Raw genomic sequence first — 21,866 nt, 5'->3', positions numbered from 1 at the left:
ACTTTCCTCTGGATTCCCCAGTTTCCTCCCACTCTCCAAAAACATACAGGTATGTACAATACTACTACAGGTATGGGATCCATTATCCAAAAACCCATTGTCCAGATAGCTCTGAATTACGGAAAGGCTGTCTTCCATGGATTTCATTGTATCCAAATAATCCAATTTTTTTTAAATGATAAAAATGTACCATGTACTTGATCCAAACTAAGATATAATTAATCTTTATTGGAAGTAAATTTTCTAGTAGAATTAAGGTAAAAAGATCCAAATTACAGAAAGATCAATTTTCTGGAAAACCACAGATCCCGAGCATTCTGGATAATAGGCCCCATACCTGTACTACTACTTCTACTATTGGTGTGCTCTAATATTTACTATGAGTCTCTTACTATATCATTTCAAAGAACCAATATGCAATGCAATTTATTCCGATTTTATGGCTCAAAAACAGATCCACATGATTGTTTTGAGGATTATGAGCAACTAGCTGCACTTACAGTTACACTTTTGTTGTTTAAACTCACATTATCAGTACACCATGGAAACAGACAATGTTCAAGTTTCATCTACATAGTTATTAATCCCACTGGAATAAATTCTAATTCTAAAAGACAGTTTATTATTCGGAAGTGGTGAAAATCTGTGGCACGTGTTTTTTATGCACCCAAATTCTCTTAAATCAAACATGGGAAAGCTTAAAGTGCCATGAAGTGCCAGGCAGTCTCCATTGAGGAAGGTTTTGCTTTGTCATTTCTGACGGGAGGCTGCCATGCACTTCCAGTGTGGACAGAGGATTTTTCTTATTTTTCTAAGGGAAAATGTAAAAGTTGATTTGACCATTGCTTTTCTCCACAAAAGAATAGAGGTGGTAACAAAAACCAAATTCTTCCCCCCCTCCAAAAAAACCCCAGTGTGCAATAAGCCATGTAGCTCAGTCTGGCTTGCATACCAATGGCTATCAGAGACAGACTGAGAGGAGGACAGTTGAACCAACAAACATGCATACTGATGTATTAGATTACTGATGTCTGCCAATATATACAGGTACATTTTAGGGTTAGGCAAGACAGGTCAAACTTTATTGCCTACAACATGATCTCTGCAGTTTTCCTCAACCATGTGTAACAACTCTAAATTTCATAATAGTTGTAATAAACAAAATACCCATGGACCAAAGATTACCCCCCACCTATGGGACATGTGTTTGAGTAGGGGAGTGGAGGGGAGAAGACTTCAGCAAATTTGCACTCACTCTCTGAGTAGCCTCCACTGCAAGTTGCTTATGATGTGCCAATATGGGTGGAGATTAGCTTCCAGCTTTTCAAGCAAGTAATGTCTGGGTGTGGCATCAATACATTTATAAGCATCTGATGCCATTAGGATTGGCTGTGTTCATGGACTTTATAAGCTAAGGGAATTTTGAAAGTGCTACCGGTTCCAGGCTTGCCAGTAGTTCTAGAGTTCACTAGTCCAGAATTCTCCTCTACACCCACAAATGCTAAAATGGATGCAAGAATCTGCATGTATTGGCACTATTCATAAAATGTACATGGTATTTCCACTTCTTAGTTGCACTGAGTTTCAATGTGTCTGACCTGCCTCTTCTGATTATGTGCAAGTAAGCCAATTGACATCCAAGGGATCCAAGAGCACAATGGGGCAATTTTACTAAGCCCCGAAAATTCCCCAGCGACTGCTTCGCTCACAGCGCAACACTTCGCCAGGTGTAGATTTGCCAGGACACAGCTAATTCACTAAAATCCAAAGTTGTGTCCAGGGCGCCGAACGCTGGCGAAGTTGTGCTAACGTTACTGCCCCAAGCAAAGCGAAGTTGCGCTAGTGTTGCCTAATTTGCATATGGTGGGAAGTTAAAGTACAATGGATGTATATGTTGCAGAAAATACATTCCACTACACAAGTCTGGGAAACCTAAATAAACTAAAATAAAGTTGTTATATTGTCCTACACGTGAGCCTAGTGTATAGTTTATGTGCCATATGTTAGGAAATGTAGGGGGGAAGAGGGTACCTCAAAGATATTTTAAGCTCTTTTGCAGCCTAAAACCCTGAAAAAAGGAAAAGACGCCAGTGTTTTTTGGGACTTAGAAAATTTTTCAACTAAATAAAATCTACTCTATTGCACTTTGCCTGGTCTGAGGTGGCGAAGGCAAGTCTGCCGCAAGAAGTAACATTCAGTAAAATCTGCATCTTAGTGAATTTGCGCAGTAACGTCCATTCGCCAGAGCGCAAATTCGCCAGGCGTTAGGGAGTGAAGTACTGCTAGAGTCTATTTCCTTTGCTAGCGAAGTTACGCTGGCGACCGTTAGTAAATTGGCGAAGTACCGAAATTACGTCACGCTGGCGAATTTTCACCAGCATTAGTTACTTCACCCTTTAGTAAATTTGAATTTCGAGCTACAGACTGGTATTCAGAGAACTGGATACTAATAGTGTCTTTGACTTGCATGCTGGACCCCCCTCTGCTGTGACACTGGAATTCTGGGAAAGCATGCGGCACTCTGCAAAAAAACAAAAACACAGTGAAACTGCATGCAATTGTAGGCAATTCATCAGAGTAGGCGCAACAGGCACATTTAGCTCACAACAAGTCGCTAGGTACATGTGTGGACTCAAATACATACATAACATCAATAACATAAATAACATCAATTCTTTCTCAATTTAGCAGTCTTTCTACCAGTTTTCACTTGCGCTAGTGTTTTTAAATAAGTCTATATGAGGTTTTTAGGGGCAACATAGGGGAAGGCATCATTTATACTGTCATTGAGTTGCTACCCTTATGTGCTATTCATGTTTGTTGGCATGCTTGTCTGAAAGTACTGCTTTCCTTATTTACTGAATGCTGCTAATGTGTCATATTCTCCAACACATCTAAATGTATTACTTTAACCTCTGGCACAATGTCAATTTCTGTAGAATTTTAATTTTTCATTTTCTTGGAACTTGTACGTACAGCTATTTTAGCTTTGTAAAAGAGGTGTTTTATTCTTTTTCTAATTTGCTCAGATTTTTAGTGCAGAAGAACAAAGTTATTAAATGGGGAAAAAAACCAGGAGATTGAAAACCTTATGCTAATTGCTACCCAATGCGCTCATTGTAAACTTTTGGCAGCCTTCCAGGACATCCATATATTGAAGTACTAGCAAATGCACTGGGCATTTATTATTTTGCAGAATACACGTATGGAATTGTTATCCAGAAATGAATCAGTTAATAGTGCTGCTCCAGCAGAATTTCCTGAAATCCATTTCTCAAAAGAGCAAACAGATTTTTTGATATTCAATTTTGAAATCTGACATGGGGCTAGACATATTGTCAATTTCCCAGCTGCCCCCAGTCATGTGACTTGTGCTCTGATAAACTTCAATCACTCTTTACTGCTGTACTGCAAGTTAGAGTGATATCACCCCCCTCCCCTTTCCCCCCAGCAGCCAAAGAAAAGAACAATGGGAAGGTAACCAGATAGTAGCTCCCTAACACAAGCTGCCTGGTAGATCTAAGAACAACACTCAATAGTAAAAACCCATGTCTCACTGAGACACATTCAGTTACATTGAGAAGGGAAAACAGCAGCCTGCCAGAAAACATTTCTCTCCTAAAGTGCAGGCACAAGTCACATGACTGGGGGCAGCTGGGAAATTGACAAAATGTCTAGTCCCATGTCAGATTTCAAAATTGAATATAAAAAAATCTGTTTGCTCTTTTGAGAAATGGATTTAAGTGCAGAATTCTGCTGGAGTAGCACTATTAACTGATGCGTTTTGAAAAAAAAAACATGTTTTCCAATGACAGGATCCCTTTAAGTCAACTAAAATATAATCTAAACATTAATTAAACCCAATAGGCTGGTTTTGCCTCCAATAAGGATTCATTTCATCTTAGTTTGGATCAAGTACAAGGTACTATTTTATTTTTACAGAGAAAAGGAAATTTTTTTATATATTTAGATAATTTGGATAACATGGGAGGTGGCCTTCCCATAATTCGGAGCCTTCTGGATAATAATGGGTTTCAGGAAAACCTATCCTATTTGTGGATACTACTACTAATAGTAGTAAACATGCTTTGAAATCAACCTTGACCCAAGAGGTCCCAATCCCTTCCTTTCCACTGGAAACATGGAAGCCGCCATAGAAAAGACTGTCGCCCCACTTCTCAAACCTAGAGCCCAAGAACAGGACCCCTATAATAATATGGCGATTTGTAAATCACTTCTGGTTTGCACCTGACATGACTGTACTGTACCCCTTTGTTTTGGTGGGAGTTTTTTGTATTAGGCATAAAAAAAAGTCATTTTATTTGCCATCAAGTAAATCTGTTTTTGCTCATTAGAAAGCTACACACACATGCGACTGAAATAACTGACTTATTTTTTAATAACAGCACAAGAAGGCTTACATAGTAATTAAAGAGCTGACGCACAAATAAACTCTGATTTTATTCACAAAGCTATTATCATAATCTATGTTATTAAAGGAATAAAAAGAAAATGATTATAATGGTCGTAATTATAGTTGTAAGAACAGAACAGGGCTTTGGAATTCAGTAGTAACATATGACTGGATTCATAACTTTTACTGGATAAAAGGGGGGGATGGCGTCTAACTTTGGCAACATCTTAGATTACTGCTGTTTCTTGTACTTGCTCAGTGCACTTTGTAATGAATTCACTTGGTGGTCTGTCTCAGTATGAGAGCCGTTGAGACTAGAGAATTATTCAGTAGAAGAAGAATTGTTAGAATAACAGGCTTTAGTACGGCTAATGGATAACATACAAGATTTGCCTCATCAATGAACAGTTCTCTTGCTCTTCACATTCATCTTCACAGGGAAAATGTTTTTTCTTAGCCTGACCTCCAAACTAAGTATAACTGGGCCCATGTTGTTCTGTTTGGGAATCTAGAAGCATGCTGCTCCTTCAGAGATACAAGACAGAAAGTATTTCCAAACTCATTGAAGTCTGATATCCAGCAAGTTAATAACTTAGATCAATATATATATGTAGCACACAATAACAAACCAAATGTTAATTCAATATCATTTATTATATCTACCGGATAAGCATCCCTTATCCCTCAAAAACATGGAGGCCAAACCTATGAGAGGGGTCATCATCATATAACCAAAGTGATCAAGCACAATGTTAGATAATTGAATAATAGAAAGGAGTACACACTTCTGCAGCTTTACTAATATTGACCAAATGAATCTTGCTCTGGGGCACTTATATAGTCTTTATAAATCCAAGGATTAGTATCAATTTAGATTGTTTCAATGTTTTGAAGGATCCAAGGATAATTATCTACTGACGAGCATGTCGTTAAATTATTGTCCTGCATCCAATCCTTAACTGCACTAACCCCTCCTGCAACACCCATCCCACCACTCTGATTTCTTTTTTTTGTAACTTATAGTTTTATTTGTTTTTTTTTTGTTTTAACAAAAGCAGTTAACATTCTTCTTCTTTGCACAGTATCGCTATTTCAGTAACCTTTGTTTTTGAATGTTCCCTCCTCAGAATAGAATGAGGGAAGCAAGCTTAAGGAAAAAAGTAAAGTACATAAAAACATAATTAAACTGCATGAAAGAAAAAGAAATAAAATATTGCAAATTGTCAAGATGAATAGATTTTGGATGTCCATTTCCAGTACCGCTCTGATTTCTAAACCCACGCACTTCTCTGATGTAATCAGGGACAGGGTGAGGATGAGTATATAAACCAAAGCTTCCCTATAAGTATTGGGGTTGGAACAGCATGGAGTGGTCAGGAAGCAGCCAAGCTGGTGCCGAATATGATCCACCAACTGCTTACAACACCTCTATGGGCCCTTTCATTGTCCCAAACCATCATGTCTCAAGAGTAAACTCTCAGGTCACCATGGGTTTCAGGCTGACCCTTGTATCACCGTGGAGCAAAGCTTTTGCCTACCAATATAAACTAGGACACGGTATTTGTATTTATGTAAATGTATTAAAACAAGATTTTCAAGAGTTTTAAAAGATTGAAATGTCAGATCTGAGATTAAAGTAGTAAAAAAAACAGAGTAAGCAATAGAATAAAGAAACTACAAACAAATATCTATTCTAGTCTAGCACAGCCATCATTACCTGCAACCAAATAGTGTCTCTTCGCTGTTCTATCTCATAGGGTGGGCTTACTCAAGAAACAAATATTTATAGCTGGAAATAAATTGACCTTAATAGATTAATGTGACTAAAGTTTCTGCTCCTTGTCACACTCTATGGCAGTGATCCCCAACCAGTGGCTCGTAAGCAACATGTTGCACACAAACTCCTTGGCTTTTGCTCCCAGTGGCTTGGAAGCAGGTGCTTATTTTTTAAATCTTGGCTTGGAGGCAAGTTTTGGTTGCATAAAACCACATATACTGCCAAACAGAGCCTCTTGTAGTCTGACAATGCACACAGGGGCACAATCACAGCCTTTATTTGGCACCCCCTGTAGACTTTTTTCATGCTTGTATTGCTCCCCAACTTTTTTCACATTTGAATGTGGCAAACACGTAAAAAAGGTTGGCGACCCCTTCTCTATGGGCGCCGCTGATCCCAGCATTTTAAGTCCCACTGAACAATATTTTACACTTTTCATAGCTAATCATGTTATAAGACATTCAGGTTATTAGGGCACCAACATCTGAGTTTGAATGTATATAGAAGATACACCACTGTTTATTTAGCAGAATCAATTTTTGGTGCTTTAATGCTGCATTTTTGGTCTAATTAAACATGCAGCACTCAAATCAGCCTGCAGAAAAAAACAGTCTGAGAGCAGCAAAGCCAATGCCCTCAGCTTTGAAGCACCCAAAATAACCTCGTAAAAAACTAAAAAGCTATTTTACAACTTATGAGCTGTACTTGGAATACAACAGTAAGTGACATGATTCAGGATGAGTTTGAATGTTTTTTTGGATATACAGAATCTAAAGGTGGATGGTGGCTGCAATTTTTGGGAAATGATTGGTTTGCTTAAAGGGATTCTGTCATGATTTTTATGGCGTAGTTTTTATTTCGAAATTACACTGTTTGTACTGCAAATAACTCACTCTACCATTCTTGAACAAACAAGTGTATTTTTTTTAGTTGTAGGCAGCCATCTCAGGTCATTTTGCCTGGTCATGTGTTTTCAGAATAAGCCAGCACTTTAGGATGGAACTGCTTTCTGGCAGGCAGTAATATTTGGGTAAGCTATCACCACGACCCCCATGCTGACCTGTGTGGTGTTTGCTTGATGCTAGAGCTTGGCATGAGGTGAAGGAAATATAGAGAGAATGTAGACTATCATTATCATCTATTATTTATTGTATATACTGCAATACTTTTTAAGCAGCACTTTATACTGGCTATACATCATTTATGTCAGTCCCTGCCCATAGTGGATAAAATCTAAGGTCCCTATCACATTTACACACCTACTACCACGGAAGCTGAGTAGGCTACCTGTATGTTTATGGCGTGTGGGAGGAAATAGGAGTAATAATACCCAGATAAAACCAACACAGGGACAACATACAGACTACTGGGTATTTGACATGGATGGGCTGCAATTTGATGATGATGATGATGCAGGATTTTGCTACAAACTAGTTGATCCAGGGACTGGTTCAATTGCCTTTTTCTGGATGAAGTAGAAGTTAAACAGGCTTCACTTGACCATGAACTGTATGGCCTTTTGTCTTTTTTCAACTAAAACTTTTATGTTGCAATACTATTGAATAGAAGGGAAGGATTTTAAAGTTATATATATATATATATATATATATATAAAAAATTTGCTTTTGTTTTAGTGGGCAGTCAAGTGGATTTTCCTTAGGCTGCATATAGCGTGTAGGCTCTGCCTGCTTTCGCATTTTCAGGCTGATCCCCTCCTGATTCCACTAGCTGAACTAAGGAAGAAGCTGTACTTTTTAGTGCAGTTTTACTGAGTTGTGTAAAGGAACTGATCCGCTTCTCTCAGCCTGCAAAAAAATATATAGGCTGAGAGCAGTGGTGCCAATGCTCTATGTGCCCTCAGCCATGGAGCTTTTGTAACTGGGAAACATACAAATTACAATTAGTAGATGCCTAAGTGAGGGTATTTTGATTTCCCTTTTAAAGCGCTGTTAAGGTCAAGTCTTGAGCGTATAGTGCAGTATTAGTCTTCTGTACTCAACATTATGGAAGTAAGTGTAGTCCATTAAAGGGTTACATTTAAAGGAAAACTATACCCCCAAAATGAACACTTAAGCAACAGATAGTTCATATCATATTAAGTGGCATATTAAAGAATCTTCTCAAACTGGAATATATATTTAAGTAAATATTGCCCTTTTACATCTCTTGCCTTGAGCCACCATTTTGTGATGGTCTGTGTGCTGTCTCAGAGATCACCTGACCAGAAATACTTCAACTCTAACTGTAACAGGAAGAAGTGTGGAAGCAAAAGGCACAACTCTGTCTGTTAATTGGCTCATGTGACCTAACATGTATGGTTTGTTGGTATGTTTGTGAGTACAGTGAATCCTACGATCCCAGGGGGCGGCCCTTATTTTTTAAAATGGCAATTTTCTATTTATGATTACCCAATGGCACATACTACTAGAAAAGTATATTATTATGAAAATGGTTTATTTACATGAAGACGGATTTTACAAATGAGCTGTTTTATGCAATATCTTTTTTATAGAGACCTACATTGTTTGGGGGGTATAGTTTTCCTTTAAGTAAGGATCTACTGCTCATTTTGGGTTTGTTTTAAGTAGGGACAACATTTAAGTAGTGTCATTTTATTCCACAAGTGTTTGTACTGGAAGATAAAACAGACAATATGGAAAGGAATGGGAACCGTTACGGGTGTCTATGCATATAGTGCAATGTTGATCCAAGGACTGGTTTGGTTGCTACTTTGGGGTCAGGAAGGAAACCCCCCTTCTGTGGAAAACTCCAGTAAGCCTTAGAAAGTTTTTTTTTTTGCTTTCCTCTGGGGTAAACACAAGCTAAGTAGGAACTATTTGAGCAAAGGGTTGAGCATAACTTAAGTGAATGTAATGTATGTATGCGATGTATAAACTGCCACTGAACAACAAAATGTTAATATGCAAGGGACATAGGACACTGGCCCATGCAATGTATATTGCCTGTTTGCAAACTATTAATGCACTGCTTGCAATGTGATAAATAATATATCACTTTGTTTGTAAATTCAGATAATGTAGCAACTTTCCAATATATATATATATTGTGCTTTAAAAGGTAGTGTTTCAGGCTGATTTATTGAATATTTCTGCAAAAATCCTAATAATCTGCTCCCTGAATTCCCAGGCTGTGCAGGGGAGCCGGCGGCTCTCAGTTCCCTGCACTGTAGGACAAGAACCAATCAGCAGCTAGCAAGACCTGATAGGGAACTGAAGCCTGTCTGTGGTTGTGTGACTGCAGGGCTGTGATTGGCTGTCCCCCTCCTACTGTGCTTCTGACAGCGACTGTTAGGACATGCCCAACCCTCATTTGAAACAAGGACAGAGACTAGAGAACATCTATAGGGAGCTCCAATAAAGGGGCTATTTTTAAAGATAATATGAATTTTTAGCACCATGTAAAAGCAAAACCATACATACCGGTACATACTTATAACCTACAAAATTAGTTTTTTTCATTTATCCTATATGTATCATTTAAAAATGTAGTTCACTTTTACAAGTTTTTAGTATGTTATAGAATGGCCAACTCTAATCAACTTTCATATTTTATTTTTATAGTTTTTAAATTATTTGCCTTTTCTTCTGACTTTGTCCACATCTTAAAAAATACTCCGTAAGGATACAAATGTATCGTTGTTGCTACTTTTTATTACTCATCTTTCTATTCGGTTCCTCTCTTTTTCATGTTCCAGCCTTATTATTCAAGCCAATGTATGATTGCCATGGTCATTTGGATCCTAGTAATCAGATTACTGAAATTACAAACTGGAGAGCCGCTGATTAAAAAATGGAATAACGCAAAAACCATACATAATAAAAAACGAAAACTGATTGCAAATTGTCTCTACGTCTTACTAAAAGTTAGCTCAATGGTGAAGAAAGATTTAAGGAAAGTTGTTTAAAATTAAAACTTATTTCATTTGGCAAAATCTTGAGGGGAGGGTATCTTAGATTCCCCTTAATGTCTTCCTACATACTGTGTACAAAAAACACTACACTACGTTTATTGTGGAGCTGGAACCCATTTTTAATCTGTCTTATAACATAAGCAGTGTTTGATGTAAGGGAAATGGCACATAGTTAAATTACGGGTGTTTCCCAACCATGTTTTTTCCTCTTCATGTGATTCCAATAGAGACTAATAGGGCGATTTCAAGCATATTCAATATGCGTTTGTAGCAAAGAAATAATACAGCATGCTGGATAAATTTATATACCAAGGAGCTTTCTGTGACAATTCAATGTATACATTTTGATTAAAATTCCACACTGGAACATTTTTCTTATCACATTCCCCCACAGAAATACTTTCCTGAAACTTGCAGCTTTGAGTGGTTCCACTCATGATTGGCGCTGAATCAAGCAAACGTATAACATAATCATTACTATAAACAGCAATGTATATGTGTATGTGTATGAGCTACTCACCAGCTTTATCAAATAAGAGGAATTTGAAAAATAAATAATGGAAATTACTTAGTAAAACTGTTGGCTAAACATTACAAAGGAAAATAAAATCTTTCACCAAACTATACACATGGGAAGTAGAAATTACATATTTATCACATTGACAAATGAGAATTTAAGTACTTCCCTCAAAATAGTTTGTTTTCTTTCCTCAAGTAATCACATAGAAGATCTAAAGGCAACATAAAAAATTAAACGTACTGAGTGAGGAGCAACATGGGCCCAATCTGTAAACCAATCAGAGAAAAGTTAGATTAAATTACCGTCGTTACATCAAAGTGAATTCTTAGAGGAACTAGGCGAGAAGGGCATAGCACTGTGATTATACACTGGATGCCAATATACGGCTTAACTGTTACCTTACACCTTTCAATCGCCTTCCATCCCGTGAAAGGGAAAGTGGGTTCTAGAGGATTAATTAGTAGACTGATTAGAATATGAAGGCTCAACGAGGCAGAGGAAACGGACCCAAAGAGTCTAATTATGTGAAAACTTAATGGGAAAGTGCACAGCACTAATTGTGTATACACAATGAAATGGTAATATTTTAAAAGGGCAGTTATTTGTTGATAGAATGCCTTTATCCCTGAAAAAACAGTGTAATTAAAGGAAAACTATACCCCCCGAACAATGTAGGTCTGTATAAAAATACATTGCATGAAACAGCTTATATGTAAAACCCTGCTTCATGTAAATAAAACATTTTCATATGAATATACTTTTTTAGAAGTACGTGCTAGTGATGTGCTGGTCAGGTAAAACCTGCCCTCCCTCAGCCCACGCCCGTCTTCCGTGTTCCTTTTATAGACCCGCGCCCGACCTCGCTGATGACATCACAAAAGGGGCGGGGCAAGCAGGCACGCATCTATAAAAAAGGAAGCCGGAAGTTGGAAGCCGGCACTGTAAGGGGGTGTGCGAGGTCGGCCGGAACCCGCGGGTAACAGGTTGGCCTGCACATCACTAGTACGTTCCATTGGGTAATCATTAATAGAAAATTGCCATTTTAAAATATAAGGGCCACCCCCTGGGATTGTATGATTCACGGTGCACACAAACATGCCAAACAAACCATACATGTTAGGTCACATGAGCCAATTAACAGACAGGGTTCTGTCTTTTGCTCCCACACTTCTTCCTGTTACAGTTAGAGTTGAAGTATTTCTGGTCAGGTGATCTCTGAGGCAGCACAGGGACCATCACGAAATGGAGGTTCAAGGCAATAGATATAAAATTGCAATATTTACTTATATATATATATATATACCAGTTAAGTAAGATTCTTTAATATGCCACTTCATTTGATATAAACTGTTGCTTGATAATAAAAACCCCATACCCCCTACCCTCCATAGTCCGTTATCCCTGTTCCCCCCCTTTTGCGGCATGCCAGTTGTAATGAACCGGGAAAATGCTCCAACTGCGCATGCGCAGATACAGAGATTACTTACTGAAGATTACCAAAGCACTGAAGATGGCCCCCGTGAGCCCTGCTGTGCTGACTCAAGGGGTAATTACCGGCTTAGGGGCATTTACTTGTGTTAACACCTGTGCGGGAGGAGCAGGGAGGAGGGACTGTGGAGGGTAGGGGGTTTTCATTAGCAAGGGGGTTTAGTTCTCCTTTAAGTATTCATTTTGGAGGTTTAGTTTACCTTTAATGCTGTCTAAAAGTGATGCATGGTTGTCAGTTTTTCCTGACATAAAAATAATTGAATTAAGAAGTACGGGTGCCATGGTTTAATATTTATAACCACGGGGTGGCAGAAGAAGTACATGCCATCAGAGCAGTGGTGGAGGTGGGGCTCTAGGCACCTAACTCTCCTGTCTGCCTACCCCTAGTGCAGGCACTCCAGTCCTGAGCATGATCCCTACTGCCTGCTCATTTGCACCCACCAACCCTTATAGCCTTGCAGGGACAGGGCGAGGTAGTCAGTCAGGTTGCTAAGGGCACCTGGCCGATTTGGGCCCTGCACTTTCAGAATCTTAACTATTGCCCCTATGTACTGTAGGAAGGGCAATTAAAATCTTTCTATTCAGCCGTATTAGTGATTGAATTCTTTTGACACCCCCTATCACTGGGGAGTGGTAAACGACATGGTATTCCACATAACTGAGAACACTCCCTTGGTTTTTCTACTACACAGAGATAACATAACTTTATGCCTGCATAGGTTTTTTCCCACACTAAGAACAATCCTCCTGCACTATTTGAGGACTCTTACCACAACAATAATTTTGGCTTAAGAATGCCTTTTATTTACTGGCCTCTCCTACAGAAAGAAATGAATTCTGTGAAATAAGCATGCTAATAGATGTATATAGTGCAGTGCTCTGTTATGTCCTGCTTTCTGTTCTTGTGCACAAATTATGCTTCCCAATAAAGCAGAGTAAATGGAAGGCTGAAACGTTTTTTTTTTAATTTTAAAAACATTTATAGGTGGTACATAAAAGGGTAAATCAACCCAAAAACACATAAATTCATCATAATATAACACCGAATTAGAATATTGCACGTAAACAATGTAATACTTTAAAACTGTACCTATATAGGTATGGGACCTGTTATCCAGTATGCTCGGGACCTGGGGTTTTCCGGATAACGGATCTTTCTTCTATCTTCATGCCTTATGTCTATTAGAAATTCATTTAAACATTATATAAACCCAATAGGCTGGTTTTGCTTCCAATAAGGATTAATTATATCTTAGTTCAAGCTACTGTTTTATCATTAAAAATTTGGATTATTTGGATAAAATGGAGTCTATGGGAGACAGCCATTCTGCAATTCGGAGCTTTCTGGATATCGAGTTTCCGGATAAGGGAACCTATACCTGTATTATTTTTCTAATATTACAAGTTTGACGTCCTCAGATACAATTATAAGAATATTAATATTCAGGGATGACAACCGCTGTTTTTTAAGGAAAAGAGTACCAAAAACTAATATTTTTTTTTACATGAGCCATTACTGGACATTCCTGATCTGCTGATATCTATGAATAGTGTTTCAGTAGATTCATATACTGCTTACCTTAATGGCAAAGCTTAACAAGCCTGAGATCTTCACTGAAGGTTTTATTCATTATAACTGAGTATAAAAAAATGAACTGCATGCCCTTTTACTGGTTGATATTCTATATAGTATGATGGTTAACTTCTGTCAGCAGAGCTATAATTGATAGTCTTTCACTGCTTTCTCTTATCTCTCCTATGCAGCTGGGGTGAGTTAGCAGATGGATCCTGTAGAAGCCACTCTCAGGGAATTTTGGTGAAACTGTGAGAAAATATTTAGAATCTGAAATCTTGCTTTCTATTAAATGAATGGTAAAAGCCTTTTGGGGGACAACTGCAGAATATGGAAGTCTCGTGGCACTTTGCATTATTTTCACCAATTGTGATTGTATGGAAAAAATCACTGTACAGGTAGAGGATCCATTATCCAAAAACTCATTATCCAGAAAGCTCCAAATTACAAGTCAGTCATCTCCTGTAGACTCCATTGTAATCAAATAATTAAATTTTTTAATAATGACTTACTTTTTCTCTTTAATAATAAAACAGAATCTTGTACTTTATCCCAACTAAGGGTGGCCATAGACGCAAAGATCAGCTCATTTGCCAACATCGCCAAACGAGCGGATCTTTCCCCGATATGCCATTAACGAGCATGGCTAAATCGGGGGTAATCTGAACGTTCGGCCATATGGGCAAACGATTACGATGCGCAATGGTCTCCGCGGGATCGGTCGGGTCAAAATCAAACCTGTACTATCGACCAAACGACCAATTCCGCTGGACGAAAGATGTCGGCACTCCCCACACACATTCCGAAAATCGTATGAATCCTCGATTCGTACAATAGGATCTGTTCGTCTATGTCCAGCTTAAGATATAATTAATCCTTACAATCCTATTGAGTTTAATTCATGTTTGAGGGTCAGGGCACACAGTCAGATTCGGGGAGATTAGTTGCCCGGCGACAAATCTCCTCTTCTTTGGGGCGACTAATCTCTCCAAAGTGCCTCCCCTGCCTTCCCGTCGGCTAAATTGTAAAGCGCCGGCGGGATGGCACTCGGAAATATTAATTTTCCGAAGTCGCCCGAAGTTTCCTCGGGCAGGGTAAAAATCCCGTCAGATCACCCCCGCATCTGTTCGTTGATGCGGTCCCGCGATCCGACCGCCCGTATTGCCTTTGGGCCCATGATCGGATCAGCCCACCTCAATGTGGGCAGATCAGGGAGAGATCCGCCCGTTTGACATCGCCAAACGAGCGGATCTCCCTGTGTATGGCCACCTTTAGGTTTTATGTGTATTATGGAGGGAGAGTTTTCACTTTTTCATAGGATGGGTGTTAAAAGAAATCAGTGTTAACAAATCAAATTGCAGAAGAAAGCATTTAAATCTGATAGATATCCAAATCGTAAGCAAGAAGCTCTACTGTTTTTGGGAGCAAGACAAATGTTAAAAATAATTAAGACTGGAGGGACTAGAGGTTATGAAAGAATTTCTCTTTTAACACAGCGGTAGCAGAGACAGTGAAGGAATTGAAATTATGTTTGTGAAAAGCCTAGGGCTCTCGTTACCATGAATTTAAAATCCTGTATGTAACCTCTGTAGCAAAAAAGTGTTCATTGCTCTTATCTGCTTTCAAAATAATATCTCGGTGAAACCTAAAAGACAAGAGAAAATCTGAAACGTGTGCACCAGAAAACTGCTCCTACCCCTAAATGATCCTTCCCTGTACCCCGGCATTTAGGGGAGGGTACAATTTACTTTGCAAAAGGGATCCTTCTTTATAACTTTGGTATGTCACTTGGATCCCTTATCCCTGTCCTTCTTTGGCAGGGAGTTAAACAAAAATATTTTCATTAATTGGTCTCACTATGGGGCATATTTATTAAAGGTGTAAAATCAGTTCTCTGCAAAATTCCTGCCAGAGTTGGCCAAAAGCCTACACTTCTGTATTGTTTTTTTTTTTTTTTTTTAAATCATCTCATTTCACTTTAATTAATATGGCCCCCATGTCCAGAGAAGTGTCAAGCCAAACTTAGAGGGGTGGATAGCACATCTTCACCGCTGGCAGATACATTTCTCGCAGTAGACATGTCTCCTGTGGGGTCCTAACTGACAGTTAACACTTCTTCACAAGTAGCAGCAGTCAACAGGTGCCACAACCTTAAGTAGATCCTTCTCCCCATATCTGTATGGGGTTGGTAATTAAACAGGGGTGGTCTTTCAAGCTTATTGTCAATATAACAAATTACTACAAAATGAAAGTCACAGTAAGGTGGAACCCAAGTGGAACATAGAAGTTGGTATGTCAGATCTGGCAAGCAGAAACAAGGGGGAGCTTAGATCAGATAACAAGAAGCCCCAAGATACAGAATTAAAGACAAACAAGAGGTAAATAGACAGAGTTCAAGCAGGCAAAAAAAAAAATACACTAGGAAAGGCAAACAGACAGACAAGAGCATACATGGGTAAATCAAGAAGTAACGTACATATATAACAAACTTAGGTTTAGAAAAAAACAGAACAGGTGACTGAAGAGCAAAGTATAAGAAGAGTATAGGTCAAAACTAGAACAGCCTTGGGAGTGAAGAAAAAAGGGTACAAGATAAAACCAGGCACTCAACACAGAAAAACCAGAAGTTCTGGTTAATAAAATGACTGCAACAGACTTCAGATAAGGTAAATTACACTCATTACTACTCGTTTAATGCTTCTGTACAGTTGTCATTAATCTTTGCCCTTTGATTCTTGCTCACAAGACTTGAGCAGTAACAGTAGTCATTTTTGGCCTGTTGAGAACTAGAGGAACATATAGGAGATGTTAATATTGATTGTAAGGAAGGCAAGTTTCCTGTCTAACAAAAGGAACAACATTTAGGGGCCGATTGACTAAAATTCAAATTTCTATTTTTTTTTTACAAATCATATTTTTTCTCTAAAAATGTGTGTTTTTTATTTCTCTAAAAATCTAAGAATGTCAGATTCACAATAAGTGCAAAAACCACAAAAAACACAAAACAAAAGTAAAAGCAGTCAAGGTCCTATAGAAGTCAATGGGAGCTGCGGTGATTCTGTTGCACCTTTTCTTAGCTACTGAGACTTTTAGGGGAGGTTTTTTATTTTTTTTCCGCTAGTAATTGTCTGAAAAACTAAATCTTTTAGAGATTTTAGAAATTTTCTTAATTCTTAGTGCATCGTCAGCCTTTTTTCCCCATTGTTATATTCGGATGCATGGCATTCGTGCAAACAAGTTAAATTGTAATTATAAAAAGCTCTGATATCAACATTCAACCTTTAATAAATGGGTCTCTTTGTTTCCTGCAATATGTGAGGGCCTCCAGGGATGGTTAAAGCACTTTACACCCTCCTTTTCAAAATTAATGCAATGAATAGTGCTTGTGCCCTGTTTTTTTTATCTGTTGCACTAAATTGGGCAAATTACTGAAAGCAAAGTTACATTCTACTTCCTGTCTGTTCGAGCACAGTGAAGCCACTTGTCTAAACAAACCCCTCCCTTTCCTCATCTGAAGCCTATTAGGTTGTGAGATAAGGACCAGCCCAGCGCACCTCATGTAAAGTCTAGAGCGGAAAAAGCAAACATAATGTTAGGTGTACAGACATATTAAACACTTTTAAATATTTTCATGTGTAATTCAACAATTTCTACACAGTACTAGAAAATTATTTTTTATTAAGAATCAACAGATATAACATTTCTGCTTAGAATTAGTAAAATGTGATATGAAAAAAAAAAAGCATGGGGAATTTTCATCAATGCAAACAGAATGCCGTCATTTTGGGAAACTTTACATTTAAAATGACAGTCATCGTTGCCGTCTCTTGTGTAAACTATGTGAGAACATCAAAGCCCTACAGGAGAAATGTCCTACCTAGCTGGGAAGTTATTTATCACATGAAATGATGAATAGCATTGTAACGTGCGGTCCCCAAACAAGGCTGTTGTTATTTTAAACTACTGTGTAAGAGAGAGAGGAGACAGACAAACAAACAGCTCCTTTGTTTGCATAGTGGACACTAGAGACAGTTCAGTTTCGCTCAATGGGTGTGCAACACTAGTGCTGGTCATTTCTGCCAGGGCATTGGCTCGCAAATCTGTCATGGCTATTGTATTTATACTTTACATTTTTTAGTGTATCCGACCTGTCACACAAATGATGAATGGCATTACTGCACAGTTGCGTTGCAATAGTCATTCGTGGATATGCTATGCTAAATTCATTCATTCATTTAAACTATAACCTGTCAGAAAGCAGTTCCATCCTAAAGCCCTGGCTCTTTCTGAAAGCACATGACCAGGCAAAATGACCTAAGATCGCTGCCTACACACCAATATTACAACAACTTGCTGGTTCAGGAATGAAATTTCATATTGTAGAGTGAATTATTTGCACTATAAACAGTGTAATTTGGAAAGAAAAAATACATCATAAAAATCAGGACAGAATCCCTTTAGGGTAAGGCCACACTGGGCGTTTTGGGGAGATTTAGTCGCCTGGCGACTAATCGCCTCATCTTTGCTATGACCAATCTCCCCAAACGCCTTTCCTGACTCTGCGCTGCCTAAAATGAAAAAACGCCGGCACTAATTACATGTGGCGATTAATTTTCTGAAGTCACCCGAAGTTGCCTCACGAGGAAACTTCGGACAACTTTTTTTCATTTTAGATAGCGCAGAGTCAGGGAAGGCGTTTGGGGAGATTGGTCGCCACAAAGAAGAGGCGATTAGTCGCCAGGCGACCAACTCTCCCAAAAATGCCCAGTGTGGCCTAACCCTTAGGCTAAGGTCACACTGGGCGACAGGGCCGCCATCAGGGGGGGACAGGGGGGACAAGCCGAAGGACCTGAAGCCATAAAAACAAGTCACACGACCCGAAGTCACAAAAATAGCCGAAGTCCCGAAGCAGAGAAAAGACCCGAAGTCACAAAAACAGCCGAAATTGAAGTCCTGAAGCAGCGAAAAGACCCAAAGTCACAAAAGGAGGCCTGAAGCCATGAGTTCAATTCTACTGAACACCAATGTGAGTTTTTTTTTAATCCCCTGGCCACCAATGTATTATTTTAATATTCTATAGGCCCCTGCCACCAATGGTTTTTTTTTTAAAAATTTTTTTGGGGGCCCCAATTTTTTTTTAACTTGTAAGGGGGGGCCCTGGCACCAATGTTTTTTTAAAAAATATTTTTTGGGCCCCAATTTTTTTAACTTGTAAGGGGGGCCGGGGCACCAATGTTTTGTTTTTTTTAAATTTTTTGGGGCCCCAATTTTTTTTTTAACTTATAAGGGGGCCCTGACCATCAATAGCTTTTTATAACTTGTGTGTGGGGAGGGTTACTTTTTTAGCGCCGATGTCTGTGTGGTCTTTGGGCGGATGGAGTGGGGCTTGGCTGACGTCAAGACTACGTAACAATGAGAGGCCGCACCAGTACAGACAAACAGCGTATGGACGTAGCGCACAGCGCTATGGGATGATAATCGCTTCCTGGTAAAAGTTGCTCTAAACTTTCCTTCTGCACAAAGGCGATCGCCTTATCGCCATGACTTTCTTTTAAAAATCGCGGACGACTTATCGCCCAGTGTGACCTTAGCCTTAAACTGACTTTTGCACAGGCTGTTTGATAGATTCTTTGATGAGCCTTCGCATACTATGGGAGTGATAAATTTCAAAGGAAAATTTTGTCTCTGCTGATCCTGTAGTGGCTTTGAAGTCTAGCGGCTATTTAACACATCTGAGAAGCATCTTGTGCAAGGAATGTTGAATGGGATTGAGGAGATCTGGTTTGAGAGCAATTTTGATAAAGTATTTTGCAGTTTATTGCAGAAATTAGAAACTGAGAATATAGGTATGAAATCTGGTTTTCCAGATAATGGGCTTTTCCCTAATTTGAATCTCCATAACTAAACTATGCTAGAAAACATTTCAACACTAAATAAGACCATTAGGATTACTTTGCAACCAATATATTATTATTGCTTTCAATGGTCTCTATGGGAGATGGCCTTCCTATATTTCTGAGTTTTCTAGATAAAGAATCCCATACCTGTATTGCTGTAATTCCACAAGAGAGCTATGTTTCCAAGAAAGGACGACAAAGATATAACCAATTTAATTAATTGCTTACCTTAGTTTAGAACCAGCACATCAGAGTAGGTGTTGGCTAAAATGCAGTTTCCATAATGTAGGAAAAATAGCATCTTCTCTAAGAAAAAAAAAAAGAATTTATTTGAGTTTTATTATGGTTTATAAAGTAACAGACCAAGTAGTTACAGTAGCTCGAGACATTATTAACAACCACTTGGCGACTCAAAATCAGCTGTATAAAGAGGTATCAGACTGACCATAAGGTTGTGCTTCTGGCTTTCCATTGTTTATTAGTGAGACTGAAACTCTGGAAGCACCAGTGTATTCTAAATGGACAATAAAATGAATGACATTTATATATACTTAATCTCAGAGATATATGAGACGGTTGTGAGTGATTTTATTTTTACCATTAGTGCTTTCTGTAGTGTTAAACAGAAAGTTACAGAGATGTATGTAGTTTTAGCTCTGGAAGGGTTAATTCACGCTTATGGGATCTATTCTTCATCCACCCTGTTATTTCAGTCTTACAATGAGCCATGGGTGAGTTCTTTTACAGTCTTTGAATCTTGCCAGTCAAATGAGGAATTTCGACTTGGTTATCAATCACCCAGCTGGATATTTTAGTCTTCTGCTTAATCAAATGTAATTGCTCATGTAACTCTTTTTGCCTGGGATCTAAGTCCGCCTTGCTCAATTACAATCCAAATAACTGCAATCAATAAATGAGAAACACCTATCCTGAAATTACGATTTCCCCTACACCATTGCTAGTTGAACAGGAGGCATTAACAATAGTCTCAAATTAATTTCCTCACCATCACCATTTTATAAATAATTACATAATATGACCTAGTGGTCCTTATCAAATAGATTTAAAGTGGAAAAGACAAATGAGTAGGTTTTTGCCTGAACTGGCCACCTAAATTCTGGACTAAATCTGTCTGATCTGATCATTTAGCAGGCTAGTGGTTGGATCATAATGCAGGCCAATGAAGATCCATAAGGAGAGAAACACATCAACATTTTCAAACTAGATTTTTTGGACAGACATCAGTCAACCAGGCTATTGGAAAGGCCCCATACACTGCCAACTTACATGCATCTTATACAGCATTTGCCTGTATATGGTCGGCTTTGCAAAACAAATATGAACTTCCTGGTCTGAAATGCTACCTCCAAATAAGCGGAGGTGCTCTGTTCATAGTTTTTCACATAAAATGTTTACTCTGTATATACAAATGCATGACATATTACAGGTATGGGATCTGTTATTCAGAATGCTCAGGACCCAGGGCTTTCTGGATAAGTGATCTTTTCATACCATTTACTAAGAAACAAATTTGATCTTTACCATGAATCTCTAAATGAATTCCATTTTTTAGGGATGCACCAAATCCGGGATTCTGTTCGGGATTCATCCATTGTTTGGCCTTTTTCAGCAGGATTGGGTCGAATCCTTGTGCCCGGCAGAACCAAACTGCATCCTAATTTGCATATGCACAAAACAAGGAAGTAAAAAATGTTTTCCCCTTCCCACCCTAATTTGCATATGCAAATTACGATTCATATTCAGTTTGGTATTCTGCCGAATCTTTCCCTAACAATTCGGGGGTTCGGCCGAATCCAACATAGTGAATTCAGTGCATCCCAATTTTTTTAAAAAAAGCTCTAAAAAATTTTCAAGTGTAAAAACCAGGAAAACCACAAATACAAAACATTGCCAGATGAAAGTTGTTGAGGTCAATGGGGGCTAATTTAAATCAATTTTAGAGGTTTCCAGATTTTTTTCCAAATCATTCAGTGTCATTTTCCGTTTGTACTTCTTTTATTCAGATCTTTTAATAAATGTCATGACATTCGTGGTTTCAAAACCACCACTAAAACCACTGAAATCCGACCTTATGATAAATAGTCTACTAAAAATCATTTAAACATTAATTAAACAAAATAGGATTGTTGTGCTTCCAATAATGATTAATTATATTTTAGTTGGGATCAAGTAAAAGCTACTGTACTTATTACAAAGAAAAAAGTAAAAATGTTAATAATTTGTTTCCATTGGAACAAAAGGAAGA

Source organism: Xenopus laevis, chromosome 3L (assembly GCF_017654675.1).
Source record: "Xenopus laevis strain J_2021 chromosome 3L, Xenopus_laevis_v10.1, whole genome shotgun sequence".
Taxonomy (NCBI): domain Eukaryota; kingdom Metazoa; phylum Chordata; class Amphibia; order Anura; family Pipidae; genus Xenopus; species Xenopus laevis.
The sequence above is the reverse complement of the archived record's forward strand: the minus strand, read 5'-3'. Positions refer to the sequence as shown.